Source organism: Notamacropus eugenii, chromosome 4 (assembly GCF_028372415.1).
Source record: "Notamacropus eugenii isolate mMacEug1 chromosome 4, mMacEug1.pri_v2, whole genome shotgun sequence".
Taxonomy (NCBI): domain Eukaryota; kingdom Metazoa; phylum Chordata; class Mammalia; order Diprotodontia; family Macropodidae; genus Notamacropus; species Notamacropus eugenii.
In genome coordinates, this window is record NC_092875.1 from 143,660,097 (window position 1) to 143,682,895 (window position 22,799).

The 22,799-nt window shown below is 39.7% G+C and overlaps 1 protein-coding gene across 3 annotated transcripts in view; it reads right to left on the reverse strand.

Annotated features, from left to right (window-relative positions):
• The window catches only part of OXR1 (oxidation resistance 1), a 588,329-nt gene extending 571,503 nt beyond the window's left edge, over positions 1-16,826 (reverse strand). For 2 of the 3 annotated variants that reach the window (XM_072603288.1, XM_072603286.1), the window contains exon 1: positions 16,610-16,826. The gene's annotated coding sequence lies outside the window, so the exon portion shown is untranslated. The remainder of the gene's footprint in view (positions 1-16,609) is intronic. The other variant, XM_072603290.1, reaches the window with a different exon arrangement.
• Between the last annotated feature and the right edge of the window lie 5,973 nt (positions 16,827-22,799).

The window sequence follows — 22,799 nt, forward strand, 5'->3', positions numbered from 1 at the left end:
ACTAAGATGGATGACAAAAACAATATTGTCTTTTACTAAGGGCTCTACATTATGGCAGTTAACATTACTCTTCTGTTAAATTTGTGATACTCACTTGGGACATTTTGTCACAATGATCTATTAAAAGATTTGAAAATAAATCAAGGGGAAAGAATCTTGATTAGACTCTTAGAATTCCCTCTTGTTTTTAGCTTAACAGTTGGTATCTTGGCATAACTATTGAACTAAAAAGAAATTCTACTCCTTTTACTACAGAACCAATTATTCTCCAAACATTTTAATAACAGCAAATCATATTTTGAAGGTGGCAAAGTGTTTTCTTCAAGCAACCCTGTGAAGTTGGCAGAACAACTCCAATTCTACAGCTGGGGAAATTAAGGTTCTATGAAGTAAAATACTTCTTAACCTGGGGCCCCTTGGTGAGGGGTGTCTCTGGATAGATTTCTGGGGGTCTGTGAACTTAGACAGGAAAAATGGAATCTCTGTTTCAGTACAATTGTTTTCCTTTGTAATCCCAACTGTTTTATTTTATGCACTTAAAAATATTATTTGGAGAAGAGCACCATGGGTTTCAGACACTCAAAGGGGTCCAAGACATACAAAAAGGCTATCTAGAACTAGGTGGAAAATCTGATTCTTTAACCACTTCCCAGAACATTTATTTAGAACACTGCAGATATCTTGTTGAGCATAATGGAGTCAGGATGTGGCAGATGAAAGGACTCCAAAGCAATATCTATTTCAAAATAGAGAGACAAGGGCTTAGAAGAGGACAAGACACTCAAGTCTGGAAATACCCTCTTGACTGAAAATAGAAATGATACATGAATAGTGGATAAAAGTTCTTCTCTAAATTGTCCGGAAGTAGCTACTTTGCATCATAATTCAAATAAGCAGTAGTATTAGAAATCATAACGTCTGCCAAAAGGCAAGTGATGCTGTAAAGGCAGAAGGATTCTATCACCAACAACAAGGAATAGTGAAATAAGAGTTTGATCATAAGAATGCCAGCATTTACCTATGACTGGCCAAACAAGTAGGGAGGATAGAGAGAAAAACATATGTACTTTTGAATATCAGAAAACCAGTGACTAAAAAAAACATGTTTTTTGGTTGAGGCTGGATTTGAAGTCACATCTTCATGACTTTCAAGGCAGCTAGGTGGCACAGTGGATAAAGTGCCAGGCCTGGAATCAGGAAGACTCATCTTCCTGAGTTTAAATCTGTCCTCAGACACCTACTAGCTGTAGGACCCTGGGCAAGTCACTTAACCCTGTTTGCCTCAGTTTCTTCATCTATAAAATTAGCTGCCAAAAAAGCAAAAGGGGAAAGGGAAGGCATCTCCATGAGTATACTGTAAAAGTCCAGAAAGTCAGAAGCAGAGTCAAGACGGGAATAGAGATTAGGCCTGGGCCTCTGCCCAAAATGGAGGTCCCAGGAAGAGAAGGGGGCCAAGATGGTAGGAGAATGTTCCAGGTTCAGAAGGCCACAGGGATGGCTATATGTTCCAGGGCACAAAGGCCCCATGTGCTAAGCAAAGTTGCAAGATGAGGAAGGCAGGGCAGAGGAATGGTTTTGAAGTTGGACAGCCAGGAACAGGGCTAGGAGGATATCACAAGAGATAGCTTCCAGGAGATACAGAAACAGAAAGTAAAGTGAGTCAGTCATCTGGTGAGAGTAAGGGATAACAAATGGGCAAAATGAGAGCAACACTTGCTTATGTACAATATTAAAATACCTAGATCTATACCCCAAAGAGATCAAAGAAAAGGGAAAATAATCTATTTGTACAAAAATACTTAAAGAAACTCTTTTTGTAGTGTTAGAGAACTGGAAATTGAAGGGATGTCCATCAATTGGAGGATGGTGTAACAAGTTGTGGTATGTGATTGGGATGGAGTACTACTGTGCTATAAGAAATGATGAGGAGAGAAGAATCAAGAAGAAGAGAAAAGGCAGTGACTAGCCTGAGCTCTCCCCCAAACCCTCCAAACATCTTTAAATAATGCCATAATACAATTCCTGGAGCAGCAGGGCCCACAAAAGGAAGGGTGAAATGATTTTCCAGCAAAACAAAACTTAGAAGTTTTGCCAAAAAAATCTGTCTCACAGGGGTGAGAGTAGAGCACGGTCCAGGGCAGGCTATGGCAATACAGACTGGGCCCCAGCAAACCAGGTGCAGGCTTTGGGAGTGAATGAATCAGCAGAGGCAGCAATTGCTTCCAGAGCTCTCAGCTCACAGATGGCAGGGGGGTTGAACAACTGATCAGAAGGTGCTCTTTGCTAGCACTGAAGCAGGACTTTGTTGCTTTGCCCATACTTGGGTGTGAGTTGTAGTCCTGGGTGGCAGTCACTGGGTAAGGAGGAACACTAGAGCTTGTGGTCACAAGGAAACAGGGCACAGTTCCAGGGCAGAAAAGAGTACTTTATGTATGTGAATGTAGGGTGTGTGTGTGTGTATGTGTGTGTGTGTCTGTGTGTCTGTGTCTGTGTGTGTGTCTGTGTGTGTGTATTTTTCCTTACTAGTTTGTAAGTTCCACAAGGGCAGACACACAGACCCAGAAGAAGGTAACAAAGTCAAAGCTCCTACATCCAAAGGCTCCAAGAAAAATATGAATTTGCCTCAGAATATTGAAGAGCTCAAAAAGGATTTTGAAAATCAAGTAAGAGAGGTAGAGGGAAAATTGGGAAGAGAAATGAAGATACAATCATGAAAAATGAGTCAAGAGCTCAGTAGAGGAGACATAAAAAAATTCTGAAGAAAATAAAACCTTACACAACAGACTAGACCAAATGGTAAAAGAGGTCAAACCAGTCATTGAAGAGAAGGATGCCTTAAAAAGCAGAACTGGCCAAATGGAAAAGGCATACAAATTTGCTGAAGAAAACAACTCCTTAAAAAGTAGAATTGGCCAAATGGAAAAGGAGGTACAAAAGCTCATTGAAGAAAATAAGGCCTTAAAAATTAGAATTCAGCCAAGGGAAGCTAATGACTTTATGATAAATCAAGAAACAATAAAACAAAGCAAAACAAAAAACAGACTGTGAAATATATTATTGGAAAAATAACTGACCTGGAAAATAGATCCAGGAGATAATTTTTAAATTATTGGACTACCTGAAAGCCATGATCAAAAAAAAAGTCTAGACATCATCTTTCAAGAAATTATCAAGGAAAACTGCCCTGATAATCTGGAACCAGGGGATAAAATAGAAATTCAAAGAATCCACTGATCACCTCCTGAAAAAGATTCCCAAAGGAAAACTCTCAGAAATATTAAAACCAAATTCCAGAGCTCCCAGGTCAAGGAGAGAATGTTGAGAGCAGCCAAAAAAAACCAATTCAAGTATCATGGAAACACAGTTGGTATAACACAAGATTTAGCAGCTTCTATATTAATAAAGGATCAGAGGACTTGGAATATGATATTCTAGAGGGCAAAGGAGCTAGGATTACAACCAACCATCACCCACCCAACAAAACAAAATATGATCCTTTGCAGGGTGGGGCATGAAGGAGGAAATGAATATTCAACAAAATAGAAGACCTTCAAGCATTCTTGATGAAAAGACCAGAGCTGACTAGACAATTTGACTTTCAAATATAAGACTCAAGAGAAGTATAAAAAGGCAAACAGGAAAAGAAAATTATAAGGGACTTAATAAGGCAAAAAGTGTTTATATTCCTACATGGGAAATGATCTTTGTAACTCATCAGAACTTTCTCGTTATTAGAGCAGTTAGGAGTACATCTAGATAGAGAGCACAGGTATGAATGGAATATGAAGGGATGATATCTTAAAAAATTAAGGGAGTTAGAGAAGAAAGTACTGGGAGAAAGAAAAAAGGAGAGGTAAAATGTAAATATCTTACATAAAAGAGACAAGAAAAAGTTTTTACAGTGGAAAGGAAAGGATGGGGGAGGTGACAGGGAGTGAGTGAACCTTGATCTCTTCAGAACTGGCTCAAAGTAGGAATAACACACACATTCAATTGGGTATAGAAATCTATCTTACCCTATAGGAAAGTAGGAAGGGAAGGGGTAAGAGGAGAGGGGGTGGTAGAAGGGAAGGTAGATTAGGGAAGGGGGTAGTCAGAAGCAAAACACTTTTGCAGAAGGACAGAGTGAAAGGAGAAAGAGAATCGAATAAATACAGTTAGCAATAGTAACTAAAATAGCTTTTGAAAGTTTCTCTGATAAAGGCCTCATTTCTCATATATATAGAGAACTGAGTCAAATATATAAAAATAAGAGCCATTCTCCAATTGAATAATGATCAAAAGATTATGAAGTTTTCAGATGAAGTACTGATTGGAGAAATGCAAATTAAAACAATTCTGAGGTACTACCTTATACCTATTAGATTAGCTAATAAGACAGGAAAGGAAAATGACCAACAGTGGAGGGGATATGGGGAAAAATGAGACATTAATGCACTGCTAGTGAAGTTGTGAACTGATTCAACCATTGTGTAGAGCAATTTGAAACTATACCCAAAGGACTACAAAAGCTCTGACCTAGCAATACCGCTACTAGATCTATATCTGAAAAGAGAAAAAAGAGGAAAAAAAAGAGAAAAAAGGTTCCATGTGTACAAAAATATAGCAGCTCTTTCCTGGTGGCAAAAATTTAGAAACTGAGGGGCTATCCATCAATTAGGGAATGGTTTGCATTTATGATAGAATACTATTATGCTGTAAAAAATGATGAGCAGGATGCTCTCAGAAAAACCTAGACTTACATGAGCTGATGCAAAGTGAAATGTACTTTGTGCATTTTGTTATGTGTTAATGTGTTAATACATTGTGTTATTTTGTGCAAAATAACAGCAACATTGTGAGATGATCAGCTGTGAACGACTTAGCTATTCTCAGCAATACAATGATCCAAGACAACTCTGAAGGACTTATGATGAAAAATGCTATCCATCCCCAGGGAAAGAACTGAAAGTGTCTGAAAACAGTTTGAAGCATATATTTTTTTTTTACTTTATTTTTCTTCAGGGTTTTGGGGTTTCTTTTAGTCTATGTTTTCTTTCACAACAAGATTAATATGAAAATGTTTGCATGGCTACACACGTATAATTGGTATAGATTGCTTGCCTTCCCAATGCAGGGTGAGGTGGGGAGGGAGGAATGGAGAGAATTTGAAACTCAAAATTTGAAAAACGAATGTTAAAAACTTTTTACATGTAACTGTGGAAAAATAAAATACTAAATAAATTCAAAAAAAGGAAAAAAATAATAAAACAAAAAGAAAGGGGGGAAGAAATGCTAAGCAACATTGTTAAAGCAAGGAAGACTTATAAGATCTGATGCAAAGTGAAGTAAGAAGAAATGTGAGGAGATAAAGGTACTTTGGGGAGACTAGAGGAAACTGGGAAAAGTGTGGAACAGCTGTTACTGAAGATATAAGAGAAAATCTTCTGTGGAAGGTGAACTAAAAGGTCCAAGAAATTTTCATGTCTGACTCAGCCAACCAAAAGTGCCTGAAAAGATTGCCCTTAGTTATTTTCCAATCCTCTCATCTCAAAGACCCAGGTAAACTGGGTCATCAGGTATTCTCATCTAAAAGTTAATACTCAGACTCCTGAAGTGACTCATTTGATTAAGTTACATGGAAGCACAAGAAAAATCATTCATCTGAAAGGTCAAGAATTTTATTTTATTTGTTGCACATATGACTGGAGTTCAGTGTTTTCTATGTAGTCTTAATAAGTAAGAAATAGCATATTGTAAAACCTTGATCTGTTTAATGAAATAATTCTATTGTCATTTCTGACAGCTCACAGACTAATTCCAAGTCTTTGAATTATGAGGATAGAAAAGAACAGGCAACATCGTAAGGGTGCTATATGGAGTTATCTTTGCCCTTCTCAGAAGTAAAATCAAAACCCTTCCAAGCTATCAGGAAAGGCTGAAGTTAGTGGATCACTTGAGTTTAGGAGTTCTGAGCTGCAATAATTTGAGGGCTAAACCCAATCAAATGTTCACACTGTCCTGACCAGTTCAGTGACCTCCTCCCTCCCTAGGGTGCATGGTGGAGTGCAGGGGTTGGAACAAATTCACGAAGAGAAAAGAGCAGGGCGACAGTTTCCCACATGATCTGTGGTGGGGTCAGACCTGTGAGTGGTCACTGCACTTCTAGCCTGGACAAGACTGAGAGACCCAATCACAGAACAAAACAAATACACAAAAACTCTGCACAAGGAATTGAAGCACCATTCTTTTCGATTTTTGCTCAATCCTGGTAAGAGCTACAGAAATGACTCCTCTCTGCCCTGTTTTCTTTTCCCCCTTTCTTCTGCTGCTCTTCCAAACAAGTTTTAATCCTTGTGGTAAGTCCAGGGCTTAAGTCACATCTTTTGACTCTTCTATATTGTGTCGGAAGCAGATTTTCAGCTTGGTTTTAGAAAAGAAAGTATCCAAGAAAGCTTACAATTGCAAAGTTATTATAATTCTATAGCTCGTCACTGCATGAATTTAGAAACATGATGTATCAGGATTCCTAACATTAGCTAGTGTTTTGAATAGCAATTAAATTTCTCTTCCCTTTCTGACAATGTAGTATAAAGCATTATGCACAGCAGTCTTATTGTCCAAGGTCTCATCATTATTCCACTTACATACAGAAGTACGTCACTGCAGTAGGATCATTTAATTGTGGGAAAAAAAGACAACAGACATTGCAATAATACAATTCAACAACCATTTATTAATTGTAGACTATGCATGTAACAGTGTCCTCTGTGGTAGGAAGGACAAAAAGTTTAGTTAAAACACTGTCTGCTGTTGTGGAACTTACAGACTAGTAAGGAAAAATACACACACACACATTTACATATATAGAAACACAAGGATACATGATAAGTACATCAGTAATGAAAAGATAAGACTATCCCTATTTGCAGGTTACATTATAGTGTAAATTGTTGAGATGATTAAAAACTACAGCAAATCTAAAAAAAAAATTAAAAACTACAGCAAATGTAGGTAAGTTCAGAAAAAATCATCAGCATTTCTATACAGTACTAAGAAAAGGCAAGAAAAAAGATAAATTCAATTCAAATAGCTACAAAATGCATAAATTCAACAGTAATAAAAAGTAATAAAAATTACTGGAAAGGTAGTTCACTGCCCATGGTTGGGTTGTGCTGATGTAATACAAATGGCATAAATCGATTTAAAAATTCAATGCTATACCAATCAAATTACTGAATGATATTATTTTAGAATCTAGATAAAATAATAAAACTGATTTGATAGAACAAGAGGTCTACAATCTCAAGTAAAAGAATAAAGAAAATATAAATAGAAACCATCACCGGACTTTATATTATAAAACAACAATCATCAAAATTATTTGGTTCTAGTTTAAACAAACAACATTAGAAACAGATAAATGATAAAGATTAGATAGTAGACAGAAAGAAAGAGAAGTAAATGAAAGCAATAATCCAAGGTTAAAAACAAGTGGGAATTTATGGTAAAGAACAAATAAGTGAAATAACAAGGAAAAGACAAACATGAGAGTCTCGTAAAATCAATAAAACTTAGCAAATAATTGGACATGGGAGGTGAAAGGGAAGAAAGAGCCAAAAAGAGCCAAAAAGAATAACCCAAAAGTTTGGAACAAGGGAGACTGAGTGAATGGTGATGTCATTAACAACAACAAAAACTAAAAAAGGAAGAACAAGTACTAGGGAAAATATAAACTCAGTTGAGATGTGAGGTCTCTGCAGGCTGTATCAGTGCACAGGTCCAGAGAGTCATTTGAAATGTAAATTGAATGTTTAGAAGAGATATCAAGTTTTCATGCCTTGCTAAAAATTGTTTTGCCTCACCTCTGTAGCAAAAAGGAGTTGGAAGATGGAACGGTTAAATAAAGCATCAAATTTTTACTAGTATTCTTCTCTCAGGCAAAGGAATAACTAGGAATAGTACTTGATTAGGAGGAAGAAAAAAGTATGGTCACTTGCCTTATAAAAGTGATTCTTTTCCTTTCCTAGGAAATGGGTTGACTTAAGTGTCCTCTATATGATTAATGATTTTAAGAAAGGTGTCAATAAAGATATCCCTTCAATTAGGATTTGTAAGATAAGATATGCACTGGTAAGTCCAGAGAGGAAGAAGTAGAAACATCACTGAAGTCACTTCAATCTCAGTTTCCCATCTGCCAAACTTGAAAGCTGATTTCTTCTTAATTTAGAGAACTATACAATTAGCATCTAAATGTTCAATCTCATGGACATAAGCAGTGCAGTGGATAGAGTGACAGGCCTGGAGTATGAAAGACTTCTTTCTGAGTTCAAATCTGGCCTCAGATACTTACTAGGTGTGTGGCCCAGGGTTCATTTAGCCCTGTTTGCCTCAGTTTCCACATCTGTAAAATGAGCTAGGGATGGAAAGGGCAAACCACTCCAATATCTTCATCAAGAAAACCGTGGATGAGAGTCCACACAAAAGAGTCGGACACAACTGAAATGACTGAACAACAACTAAATAGTAGTTAGGAGTCAGAAAATCTGACCTAGTTCCTCCTTTTCTTCTTTCTATATGAGCTTGAAGAATTCATTCTTCCGTTTTCTTATCTATAAATGAGATAGGCTTATTCTCTCAGATCTTTTTCAGCTTAAGAGTCTATTATTTAATTTTTACTTACAAAGTGCTTTGAGCTCTATGCAAAGAGGTAACATAAGAATTGTACAGAGATCTTATTACATGCTGCACTTATTCTACCATTCTTTCTCTTCAGTTGAATTTACTGCTGTGTTACAGGCTAGTAAGGCTTGTTTCCAATATGTCATGGAAACAAAACACATGAAAATTACACAGCATCTTTAGCATTCTTCTGCAGACTTATAGAAATACTCTCTAATTTTGTAGGACTTTATGTGGAATCTAATAAGTATTTATGTTTTTAATGTTCTCTAACATTTTCTTTGATTCAACCCAACCTTTCGCTGGATAAAACATTTATTTACGTAACCCTTCACCTCTGAGAATAAATGCAACATAATCTTTCTGTCTTTTAAAATACAGCTGCTTAATAAGGGAACTCACACTGTTTTCTCTACTTTACAGATTAGCAGACCAAAATAGAATTATCATGACCTTCCCTAAATTTCAAACATCAGACTTGTTTTTGAGTACTTGTCATTTAGCCAGTCAACGTGCATTTATGGCTTGCTTGGTGTCAAGCACTATTCTGTGCACTAGGAAGATCACCTTCACTCTCTCAAACCATTTCCTCCCACTAAGCTCATTGTAGAGGCACTGTCCTCTGCCCCAAATGTAAACTCGTTTAGTGTTAAGTGCTGTGGAACAAGGATCTGTCTCTGTATCTCTGCAAAAGTCCCATTTCAATGCCTCAGTTCTATAGAGGGATTCTGGGCTTTCAAAAGTTTCTGCAAAGGAGAGCAAACATTGGCAGGTACCTTGACATGCTGAAAGCCTCCAAGTACCATTAAGTGCATCAGGGCACTTAAAATATTTTTAGTATCAGTGAATGAATAAGGCTGCTTTCCCTGAACTAGCCTAGGTAAGGAGATACAGGTTCCTCATTAGTAAACTGGTTACATAGCGATGAATTATTTTGCTGTAGCAATCCATAAAACAAAGAAAAAGACAAAATGGCCCTCAATGGCTTCTGTAGTGATAGGGGTGACATAGGAGAAGGAGGAACTGAGGGTACTACAAATTACAGTTCTGAGGCCACCTATGAATATTAAATCATACTCTGCATATAAGATCCTTGTCCCAGCAAGTTGATATGCAAGAAGAAATGGATCATATCAGTCTTGAGTCTTGACATTCTTGCTATGAATGAAGTTAGAAGACAATTAAATGGAAGGGTTGTTTGCAAATCACCCTAAAGGGGGTCTTTTAGGAAGCTGTTTTTATTGCATATACAAAGGCGAAAAAACCCCATCTTTTCAAGGTCTGCTTGTTCCTCCCAAATTGCCAAGATAGTTGACTATTTTCAAAAATACCACCATGGAGATAATTGCAGCTTTTGTGCCAAAATAAGCTGCAGAGGATGAAGAAGCAGAAAAAATTTTACTTGATGAGCACTTTCTGAGCCCCTCCAAATTTAAAAGAAAAGACTTCAGGTTCCTAAATTTAATACTTGTTTACTCCATTAGAAAAGTGGGCAAAAGAGAGAAGAGACAAATAATGGAAAATATGGCTCAAGAAGTAAGTCAAAGTCTTGTATACCTCACAGAAGTGTCATGCCCATTTATTGTGAACATTTTCTTCAGGAAAAGAGTCAGCATGTATTGGCACATGGTTAGCATTGACTAATATCACAAAATCAAACAGACGAAATTTTAATATACAAGAAAGACTGGTTACTGACATGGGAGTCATTTCTGAATCAGCCGTCAGTGTACCATCAGATCACTGACTTCTTAAAGCAAGGTAAAATCAATATTTAACTGGAAAAATTAAAAGCTATCAAGAACATTTAGATAGCTCCAACATGAACTATTTATGAACAACATAGTAATAATAAAAAAGGAATTAATATTAATGCTTAAAAAAAGAACAAAAATTGGCACAATCACTTTTTCCTAAGGAAGCTTAGCAGAAATCAATCCCCACAACAAAGAAACCAAAACCGCCTAGAAATCATCACTTCCTTACTCTCCTTGCCAAGCAGGGAAAAGATGGCAGCCATAGGTAATAGCAGTTCAGAATATAAACTAATTTGGGGAAACATTACAGAGGATGGGTGAAAAAATGAGTAATATAGTCTCAAACTGTGAGAATCTGTATCTGGAAAAAACAAGGTTATGGAGAAACCTTGATTAAGGAATGTGAAGGGAACAGGAAAAGGCTGTTGTTCATAGATGATATTCTACAAAAGACAGTATCTTTAAAACAATATAATTGAAAGGTATAGAGAATACATGACCCCACAATGCTTATTCCTTGTTGACTAAAAAAGAGCCTATGACTTGATACAGCAAATTTCCAAGGTATCTATATCCCATTCATATGCTAAAATACTGCAAGTTTCCTTGAAAAGATATAACAGGACTTTGTTCAGTGACTTTCAGATGATTAATGTCAAATGAAGGTCTAAGAGAGGAAGACACATGCTCACCAAAGTTGTCTGCTATTTTATGGAGGGCATTTAGCCATGAGTCCAAATAGAAGAGAGGTCCCTGCAGATGTTCCTGTTTGAAGATAATGTTGTGCTGATTGGGTCAAGCCCTGAAACTCTGCTGAGGCTCCTAAATGAGAATCGTGATTATTCAAAATATTCTGAACTATTCACATAGTTCTAGGGGATGAAGATTCTTATTCTCTAGATGATGACATGCATTTAGATAGGTAGCCCACAGTACAAATGCTGCAAATACACAATAAACTGGGCCTTGAATGAAGGATAACAGGAAGCCGAATTGCATTTAGAAAATTGTACAATGCTTTCAAGAACCCCAACTTCTCACTGGAAAAGGCCCATCCTTTTTGATAACAATATTCTCTTAGGGATATCTTAAGGTTGTGAGTTTCTGAAGAATTAAAATTGCTGGTTAAGGGGGCAATGAACAGATAGATAGATAGATAGATAGATAGATAGATAGATAGATAGATAGATAGACAGACAGATAGACAGACAGACAGATAGATAGATAGGTATACATATATACATATATTGAGACAAATAAACACCAGCACAATACGAACTAGAACTGCAGACCAGAAGCAGTGCCAAAGATGAAAGATGCACATTTGGGAAAGGAGGTGAGCCTGCCATCTTGGGCATGTGCTGAGTAACAAATGGGATGCCCACACACTCCGCTATCCATGCAATGTCAGAAGATCTGGAGGAAGGACATTAGTACACCAGGAGGATCCTCTATGGAGGATTTAAAGGAAGGCATGGATAGGAGTCACACAGAGTGTGAGAAAGCTGGAGTTATGATATATACCACTTGAACAAGTCATATTATTCACAACAATTTACATATATGCATATACATATATATACACATAGCATATATGTATATATATGCACATACATATATATACATACATGTACAAGTAGAACTGTACATAAATTCTTGTTTGAGCCTCATAGCAACCTTATGAAGTATATAATATGGTTGGAAGCCGCTAGGTGGCACTAGGGAGTCAGGGAGACCTGAGTTCAAATTCAACCTCAGAAATTTACTAGCCACATGTCTTGGGTAAGTCACTTAATCTCTGCCTGCCTCAGTTTTCTCAACTGTGAAATGGAGATAATAATAGCAGCTACTTCACAGGGTTATTGGGAGCATCAAATGAGATATTTATAAAGCATTTAACAGTGCCTGGAACATAGTAGGCTCTTAATGAATGCTTGTTCTCTCCCCCTCCGTTTCCTCAAATGCATTAAAGTAACCCTCAGTGTTAAGCACAGCACTTTGCACCCAGCAGTGACATAGTAAAAATAATTAGTTAAGTGGCTAAAAAGTGGTATAGTGGATAGAGTGCTGGACTAGGAGTCAAGAAGATCTGATTTCTAATCCAACCTCAGACACTTACTAGCTGTATGACCTTAGCAAAGCCCTGGACTTCCACTGTCTCATCTACAAAATGGAAATAGTAACAGCTCCTGCCTCCCAGGGTTGGAAGTGCTACATAAATGCTATGATTATTGTTACTATTATTATTGATAGTTCTTTAAGAACCTCCTTCAGCTCCGGGGAGGTCACATCAGCAACTTTAAAACCATTTTATAGATACAGAAACAAGTTCAGAGACAGGATATGACTTTCCAAGGGTGACACAATTAGTTAAGTATAGAGTGGAAACTGGAATTCAGGGCTTTTCTGACTCCAAGCTGAGTGTTCTTTCCCAACTAATATAGAGCACTGTAATTAACAAGTTATTTGGGAACACATTTTCCTAGTGGATAGAACTGAAACCACCTTAGAAATTCAAAGCTGCACAGAAACATCTAGCCAATCCTTATTCTTGGCCTATCAAAGCAGGTCTGCTTCTATCACCAAGGTTAAGTGACATCCCTTTGGCTACCCGTTAATTCCATAATTATTTATTAGATGTCTTCTAGGTGTCAGGTACCATGCTAGGCCCTAGGGATTCAAAGACAAAAAAAAAATGGCACATCAATCTAATAGCAGGAAGAGACATTTACGTACAGAACAATACAGCTAATGGTATTAGGATATGCTTTTATTATAGGAACATATATATGTATATATGTATATAAATATGCACACACACACATATATATATATATACATGTGTACATAGCAATAACATAGGAAAAGTCAAATAGAAAGAAACGAGAGATTCAAGGAAGGCAGGGTAATTTCAGTTAGGAGGTAAGGAGATCTTGGAAAATTTGAAAAGGACATGTGAGTTGGGCCTTGAAGAATCATATAAGCCTGAGACAGGGTGTGGGGCAGGGAGTTTGCTCCAGGCTTTGGGCTGGCTGTATCATGTGCAAAAGCCTAGAAAGAGGAAGTATTAAGACAAGATTGGGTAGCAGTAAGCAGTTCTTTTCGTCCAGAATGTAAATCTGACGTTAATTTCATAGGATCATAGATTCAGAAGTCAGGTGGTTCAGTCCCCTCATTTTACAGATGTAGCAACTGAGGCACAGAGAAGCTGAGGTACTTTGCCCAGAGTCACACAGGAAGTTTCACTCATTTGCAAAAATAACACAGCCACACCAAAACACATAATACAGGTTCACAAATAAATTCTGCATAGGAATATTCTTATTGAAAGCAAAAGTTACAGGAGCTACCTACCACTGCTCCAGCAACAATGAAAGATCCAAAGACTTTTGAGGAACCTCAAGACCTTGGAAAAGAACAGAAATATAAACAGCAAGGAGTCATCCAAGTGAAATCTTTCCAGTATCAGGCCTCCTCTTAGAAACAGAGGAAAATTCTGTGAGCCGAGAAATGAAGACCCAACTTGTCAGTATTTTACTTTTAAGAAAGAAAATAAATGTTTAATGTGTAGTTTTGCATTTCATAGGTTTGTTTTCTTATTTAAACAAATCACAAAAGCAAAATTTAGACTTCAGGTTCCTAAAATTTGTTTTCATTTGATCTGTTATTTTTTTTAAATGGTGGGGAGGATGGAAGATCTAATTGATGGCCACAAATAATATGAAACTCATCCATTACTCAGTTTTATAGGGTTGTCTAGTTAAGTTAATACTGATAAGTTAAATGATTTGCCCAAGGTCACAGAGCCATACATGTCACATTTGGAACATGAACTCAGGTTTCCCTGATTCCATGGCCAGTCTGCTATTATGCTGAACATCCCCCACTTTCGTCTAGCACATGTATTCATTTGTCTTCTTCACCCCAAAAACCTCAAACAGGAGGAGACATGTAATTTTTGTTGTTGCTACTACTGTTTATTTGTGTAATCTGGAAACAGTGGGAGTAAGAACAGCCCTAAAAATTGAAGTCTAAGTTTCTTCAATGATGCCAAATCAGATTCTTAAAAGGCAGAAGGGACATGCCAACTAGCCTCACCTCCAACAAATGCAGCAATACACTCCAGAGCATCCTCGACAAGTGGCTTAAAAAAAAAAATTCTGTTTGCACTTTCTGTGATGAGTGCGCTATCTCAGAGTAAATCATTCTGTTTTCAAAAAGCCTCAAGATTCTTCCCTGAGTCTTCATGTACCTCCATGCAACTTTCAACTACACCTTGTTCTGCCTTCTTAAGCTCCTCATATTTTAAAGCTGTCATTATACATGAATCTCTCCATGATATTTAAACCAGTCCTCAAACAACATGATTTACAAGTCTTTCATCAGCTTGTAAACACTCCTCTTAAAAAGGTACTGTCCAGAAGTGAACACTTTACCCAATACCTGACTAGTACAACATACAGCAGAAACATTACCCTACCTGGTTCTGGGCACATTTCAATAACGAGCTTTCTTTGTAAGAGTATGCTTCTTTGAGTTTTGGAGGAAGGTCACTAACCATCTGGAAGAGCTTTACTGTGTATAAAACCTTCTGGATGAATATGATTCTGCCAAGTTTAGGGGTTCTTTTTTTGGGGGGAGAGGAGGAAGTAAAAGAGAGAAACAGAAGGCCTGGGCACTGATAGAACACAGCCAACTGTAACAGTCTCATTGCAGATCACTCCCCTTCCAATGTCAGGACATCTAGCACCTCTGGAAAGACTGGGGGACAAGCCCTAGAAGCCTCATCTTTGAACCACAATCACAGTCAATGCTCCCAGTTTGCTCCTGAGAGGAGAGAAGATTGTGGTGAAGAACGGAGAGTTACTGTTTCTTAATTCCCACAACAAAATGAAATGAATGATTAGTTTCCAGGTGTGTGCCTGTGCATCTGTGTGCATGTGTTTTAAAAGGAGAGGCTATGGGAAAGAGAAGGCAAGCTGAGGAAAAGATGGCAGGAATATATAAAGGACATATTCCTCTGATGATGTCTTAGTCCAGCACCTCATTAACATGGAGGGTGCAGCAAATGGACTCAGCCAGACGCTCCCCATCCCCAACACACACATACATACAACTTGAGAGTTACATGCCACAGAGTTCATTCAGCTCCACTCAGCAGCTTAAAGATCTAGAATCAGCCTGAGGACCCTGATAATTAAACCAAATACTACCCCCACCACGCATGCATAAACTGAGGGATTCCAGGGAGGAGGTGGCATAGCATCACCTTTGCAAATGACTACACTGCCATCTCTTTTAAAGGCAAGTTAAAGGGGCCCTGTGCAACATGAACAAACCCTAGTACAGAGAATCCCGTCGTGGCCAAGCTGGTCTGGGAAACCTGGAGAACAGGGCAGAAAGGCTTGGCTCAGGGCTAGGGGAGGTGGGGGTCTTCCCTCTGGATTCCAGCCTCCTTCAACACCTTCTGGAGCTTCCAACCTCCCTCCCCAATCTCACACCCGCAAATACCCGCAGGTGTTTCCTACTCTCCAAATTCCTGACCACCCTCCCCTCCCTTACGCCAGCTTTCATCCCCTATCCCCTCGGCCAACCCCGATTTCCCCAAACCTCTCCATCACCAAGTCCCGTCTGAAATCCTGGCTGTCCCCTGTGATCATTGCCTAGCACTTGTTCCCTTCTCCCAGCTTCCTTTGCTAGGATTTTGGGCTACCTTCTCCACGTTCTGTTCCTCATCCGCTTCCCCTCTAAAACGCCCACCTCCCCTCCTTTGCCCCTGCACCGGTCCATCTGCAGACCTCCACATCTGGCTTCCTTGGCTTCTCCCCGCTCCCTCACCTTTCCCACTGCCCAGGCGTCCCGTCCCCTTGTCCCGCACAATTCACTCCCCTGCGTGCTCTGCCCCCTGTCCAGATGCCCTTCTCTGCCCCCCTTCCCTGGCTCCCGCGCTCCCTTCCCCCTTCCTTCCAGTCCCCCTCCAAACTGGCCAAACTGCTCCCAGAGCCAGCAGAGGCACCGGGGTAGAGGGAGGGAGTGCAAAGGGGGAGCGCGGGACAGCGATGCCAGCTCCGCCGTCTGCCAGCCGCGCCTCCTCTACCGCAAACCCGGGCACGCATCCATCTGCTCTAGGGCACGGGACGCGCCCGGCAGTCAAGCCCTAGCCCCACCGCCCGGCAGCCTCCGAAACTTACTTGCCGGTGGCTGGAGGCGGCGGCGGCGGCGGCGACTGCGCCCCTCTTGGCTGGGGAGGCGGAGCGCGGCGCACGGGCTGCGCTCCTTCAGGCCCCTTCCTCGTGAATGGGATCAGCCTGACGCATCCCGCTCGGCCCCCGCCGCCGCGGCTGCCCAGCCCGTCCACACATGCTCAGTGTTGTGACCTTCTCCGTGCGGAAGCTACCAAGAGCCGCCGGCTGGGGGGGCTGACGAGGAAAGCGAGGGAAGAGCCGAGAGGAAGCACCACGGCCGAGAGGGGGAGCGAAGGCAGAGCTAAAAATAGCTGCTGCGGAAAGAACAGCTGGAGCTGAGCGGGCCGGCCGCGCTCGCCTGCTCCCGGCGCCGCGGGGAGCCCGCAGCTCCGCTGCCTGTCCTCCCGGGCCCGCTCAGCCCCCCGGGGAGATTAAGTCAAGGAAGCCCCCCTAAAGGGTGGAGGTTTATCTAGGGTCAGTCTCACATCTCCCGCACGCCCGATACAGGGGCCCCGGCCACGGACAGAGCCCACCCCGGGAATCCCCCTCCGCGTGGCAAAGGAAACGCGGCTAAACCCCATCCTCCCCACGGGCTGCCGGGGCCGCCTGGGACCCGGGCTCCCCTGCCCCAGCGTGGGCCGATTCAGGCCGGGCATGAAGCCCGACCCGGGGGGAGCGGGGCAGGTGTGTGCCGGGAATACTGTGATGTGGGGGGCAGAAGCTGCACATCTGGAGTCTAGTCCACACGCGAGTTTACCTTGCCCCCTCGCGCGCGCACACACAGCTGGATGAACAGTGGTGATGTCTCGAAGTAACTGCCCACTCCATTAAGTCTTCCCTTTCTAGCCCCTCCTGACCCCTCCCCTCTTCACCACCCAGCTTCAGAAACAAGGCTTACTGATTGCCCATGCACCATGCGTGGTCAACAGCTGGATTCCACCATTGAAACCTGACTTTGGGGAAAAAATGCAGCTTGGTGAATCCTGCGATTCTGCTGAAGACCCCAGGAAGACCCCAGAGTCCAGTCACTGCAGCTACTTCAATAAAAGCAGACAAGCCTGGGAGTAACCCCTAGGAGAAACATCTTCCTCCTTCCTCTGAAAGACAGCTGCTGAAATGAAAAGGGCTTGAAACCCTGGGTGCAAGCCTCAGCTGTGTGACCTTGGCAAATGATGGGTCTCATCTGTAAGATAATTCCTTCTCTGCCTACTTTATAAATTTGCTGTGAAGGTCGAATGAGTTAATACATGGCAAAAGTTTGTAAAATTTGTATAGAGATAGATGTCTTTACATCCTCATTTCTCTACTAATTTGAAGTTTCATATTGTGAATATAATAAATAATAATTCATATATAATACATGTTCTTTTTATAGAATAAGGCATTCAAATTTTTTTAAGCAAAATTTCAATCTTAAAAATTAGGGGAATATTATTTTAAATAAGTAGTTTTCTTCCATACCAAGAACTCAAGAAATTTAGGATTCCTTTAACTTGGGAGTACAATAAACAGTTTCAACATGAGAAAAGCCTTTGTTATAGTTTTAAGTATTAACAGAGTGGTTAATAAGAGTATAATGATGGACTGGCCAGTCCTGGAAGCTTGTAAAGATATTCCCTGTAAGTGTACACCTATATTCCTAGCCTAGTTTCAGTCCAAGACCATGTGGAAAGTAGGGGAAGCTAATTTCTAGCTATGATGATGTAGGAATTGGTAGTGTATGCTGATGAAACATTTTCTAGTTGACTGCAGACTGAAAAAAAAACATTGACTCAGTAGTTTCTGAGCCGGAAAAAGGGTAACTTGCCCATCTCTTCATCTCTTTCCTGCTGCAGCTGTGGGGAGGCAGGATGACCTTGAGTTGCCTTACTGGGATCCTGGTCTGGGAATTTTATCACATAATTAACTTCTAGATCAAGTAAATATGTCTCTGGTATCTTGTGGGGGAAGGCTATTGAAGTGGCCATTATTAAACTTTATAGTATTATGTATGACAAAAGCTAACTGATACTTGAATTAGTTACATGAATGGAAAAAATAAGGAAGCAAGTTTGTCTTATAGAACTCAATGAACTTAGAAGCAACTCCCCAGTTCTAGTGTTTTCCTTCTATTAATTATTTCCTATTTATGCTGTCTGTAGTGTGTTTGTATACATTTAAACATTGTTTCTCCTATTAGATTGTGAACTCTTTGAGATCAGGACTTTCTTTTACCTCTTTTTTGTATCCCAGAGCTTAGCACAAGGTCTAGCACACAGTAGGAACTTAATGAATGTTCCTGGTTGATGATTTCTTCCTCTTATAAAGTTTTCATATTGCTAATTCCCTTCTACCCTCTTTTGTCTCCACTTTATACTTCTCTGTGCTCTCAAGTGAGAATGGCTAAAAACTATTGTCTCTTCCAACCTCTGGCATCTAGAGTTAGAGGCAAGAATCTGAAGAAACCTCTTATCCAGAGAAAAGAATGGTCTAAGGCAGGCCCACACAACTTGTGGGCCGCAGGCCGCTTATGGCCCATGGATTTCAGGCAGCCCGTAAAAAATGTAAAGAATGTTTTCCTCTACATTTTTCATAAACCACCAAAAATCCTTTAGTGGACCACAGCACGCTGCATAGTCTTGGTCTAGGGGTGATGTTACAAAAGCCTAGAGCTGGATTTTTCTGTTCCCTTAGCTATATTTCATGAAGTCACAAAAGAAGACTGGATCCTGGGTATTCTGATTTCCAGTCTGCTGTTGGTTTCTCTTTTAAAAGTACCCATCATTGGTATCTTTTTATCTTCTCCTAATTCCAAAATTCTTGATACTTTTTTTTCCTTCCAAAATATCAGACAAATGTCTTCTTCCAGGTTTCTCCAGGACTACCTAGCTCTGAGAATTACAGTCTCTGATGAGATGCCAGGACCTAATTTCATTTCTCAGTAGCAACTCCATGTTCTTACTATGTCTTTGGGTGATAGCAGGTAGAAACATTAGAGGCTACTTAGGCTGGCTACCTGAGATATCCCTCCCATTAAATGAGCATGCCTTCTGCTTCAGTAGATCTCATAGCTACTGAAGACCTAGAAAATTCTTGCCATCAAAGTCCTTGGCACTATCAAATGATCCAATATCAGAAACTGTAAGGATTTCATATGTAGAAATTACATTAAAGATGTATCCTAGAGGCCCTCAGACATTTACATTGGGATTTGGAACTAAAATTTCTGCCTCTAAAACTTCCCACATGTCTCTTTCTTTAGAATGTATTAAGCTCCTTGAGAGTAGGAACAGTTTTAACTTTTCTGTCTGTATCCCTAACACTTAGAACAGTGTCTTGTAGTGTGCAGCAAGTAAATTCCTTCCTCATTAATTTATTCAAAGTGATCGACAAAGGCTTTCTTCATTCTTTTTTTTCCACCAAAGGGAACCTTTAAAAGAATTTTAGAAAAAGGGTGATGTGGTGCAAACAGAACAAAACAAAACAGCCAAACAATCAACCAAAGGAACAAACCCTGAATGCTAAAAATTCCAAACACTTTAGATTTATTTAACCCTAACCCTAGCCCTAAATTCCAAACACTTTAAATTTATTTAAATCAGAGCACCTGAATTTGAGTTCTGTCTCTGTGCACTAACTGTATGTGTGTCACTGGGCAAGTAATTTCACTTCTCTCAGCTTCCCCATTTGTAAAATGAGGGGATTGGATAAAATGTTTTCTAAATAATCTTCTGGATCTAAATGGTATGATCCCCATTTTTCCTGCTTCTCTTCCCATACTTTATTGAAGGGATCAAATTCATGGAATTGTAAAATATTAGGCTCTCATCAAACCTAGCCTGCTCATTTTTAAGATAAAAACAATGAGGACCTACAAAATTGCATTACTCGACAAAGATCATTTGAGGGGGAAATCCGAATTAGAACCTTATTCCCACCTCCTTAGTGGCTAAATCGTGTTGGGATATGCTCAGGAACCAAGGATAGATTTTTATCTTAAGATAAATATTTCTACTCTCTACTTAAATATTGAGTTTGGAAAACTACACTGGATCAGGGATCACATTATCAAGTCTCAGTTTTCCTATGAATAAAACGAGGAGACTACTTTCTGTTTCCCTCCTTCCCTAGGAGAATGAACCGCTATATAATAGTTTGAGTTCTCTGGAAGTTAGCTAAAGGAAATATATCTTTTAAGTCTTTTGCTCTACTTTTCTGGCCAAATGATCATTATCTCTGTGCTGACACATAAGAAGTACAACATTTTCATATTATGATTTATCTTTCTTATGTTATGCTAGAACCAAACCAATTTTGAAGTGGCCTTCCAACATACCATCCTATTGAAGACTCGGGAAAAATGTCTCTTTATAAAGAGGATTCATTATTTAAGATGGCAAGATTAGGAAAGCTGGCTCTGGAAGAAATTGAAGGTAATGATTAAGGAGATCATGTCAAAGGTCCCTAGAGTTTAGGATTTGGCTTGTGACACTGGGAAAGAAAATAAAAAAAACCTTCTGGAGTAGCAGTTTTAAGGCACAGTGATGAAGTACAGTTCATGATCTCCTGAGTACATTTCTTCATGTCCTAAGGACTTAGGGTCCAACAGTCTCATATTATTAGAACAGTTAAGTTACAGGAAATTATCAACAGAATTTCCATAGGGTCCTCAGAATCGGAGTTTACTGAGGCACCAAATGCTATTTCGTCTGGATTCAGCTCATGGGGAAAAGGAAACCCAAACACTGAATTAAACAAGGTGTCCTCACACCAGTTACAGATCTCCAGTGGGCTGGAACAATTGTACTAGGACAAAAACCTAATAGTATAGTGAGATGCTGTGAAGACTACAAGATGACTGTTAGTGACAAAACAGTTCCCATGTACAGTCCCTGCAGCCAAGCAGTTCCGCTGATCTTGATGGGGAGAAATCTTTGTGAACCTTGACCTTTTTCAAGCAAAGCAGTAGAACCTAGTCAACGTTCCAGTCCAAATACTGGTTGTTATTTAAATTCCAGCTCAAGATTCATCTCTGTTGCCTTTCTCTCTTAGTGTCCTAATATTTTCTCCTGCAATTTTATTATTATTATAATAATATTTATGTAGAACTTTATGGTATACAAAGTGCCTTACATTTGTTAACTAACTTGAACTTCTCAATAACCATGTGAGGTAGGTACAATTACCATCCTTTTATAGATGAGGAAACTGAGGATGAGAGAGTTTAAGTGACTTACGCAAAATAGTATCTAAGACAAGATTTGAACTCAGGTCTTCCTAACTTCAAGTCCAACTCTTGACCTACCAAGCCACCTAGCTGTATTACTAACTACCTACTGGACATTTGGGGGGCAGCGAAGAGGCACAGTGTATAGAGTGCTGGATCTAGAGACAGGAAAACTCATCTTTCTGAGTTCATTCTGGCCTCAAACGCTTACTAACTGTGAGACTCTGAGTAAGTCACTTAACTTTGCCTCAGTCTCCTCATTTGTAAAATGAGTTGGAGAAGTAAATAGCGAACCACCTCGGTGTCTTTGCCAAGAAAATCCCAAATGGAGTCAGAGTCAGACATGACTGAAAAACGACTGAACAACAACAAAAATTAGACATCTCAAATTTACCATGTGCAAAATGGAATTTGTTATCTCTGCCTTCCAAACCTACCCTCCTTCTAAGCTTGCCTATTTCTGCCAAAAGCATCACTATTTTTCTAGGCTCTTCAGTTTCCAATCTCACTCATTCTTGACTCTTCACTCTTTCCTCATGTATTCATTCAGTTGACAAATTTTGTTTCTTCCTGTTCAACATTTCTAGTATCCTTATCTTTCTCTCTACTCACAGGGTGACTTCATCACCTCTCTCCTGGATTGTAACATCCTCTGCGTTGGTCTACCCCACTCCAATGCATCCTTCATAAATGCCATCTGACTTTCTTATATAACAGGGACACAACAGTCAAAGTATTTTCTTTCCTAAAGCACAGATCTGATCATGTCATTTCCCTACTCAATGAACTCAAGTAAATGAACTGAATGAACTTCTATCAAATACAAACTCTTCCAGTTAGCATTTAAAACCTTTCACAACCCCAAGCTACCTTTCCAGTCTTGTATATACTCTTTCTCCCAGCCAAACTGGCCTTACTGTTACTCACAGAGCATTCTCAGTCTTCCATCACTGTGCCTTTGTACTTACTGACTCCGGTGACTAGAATGCA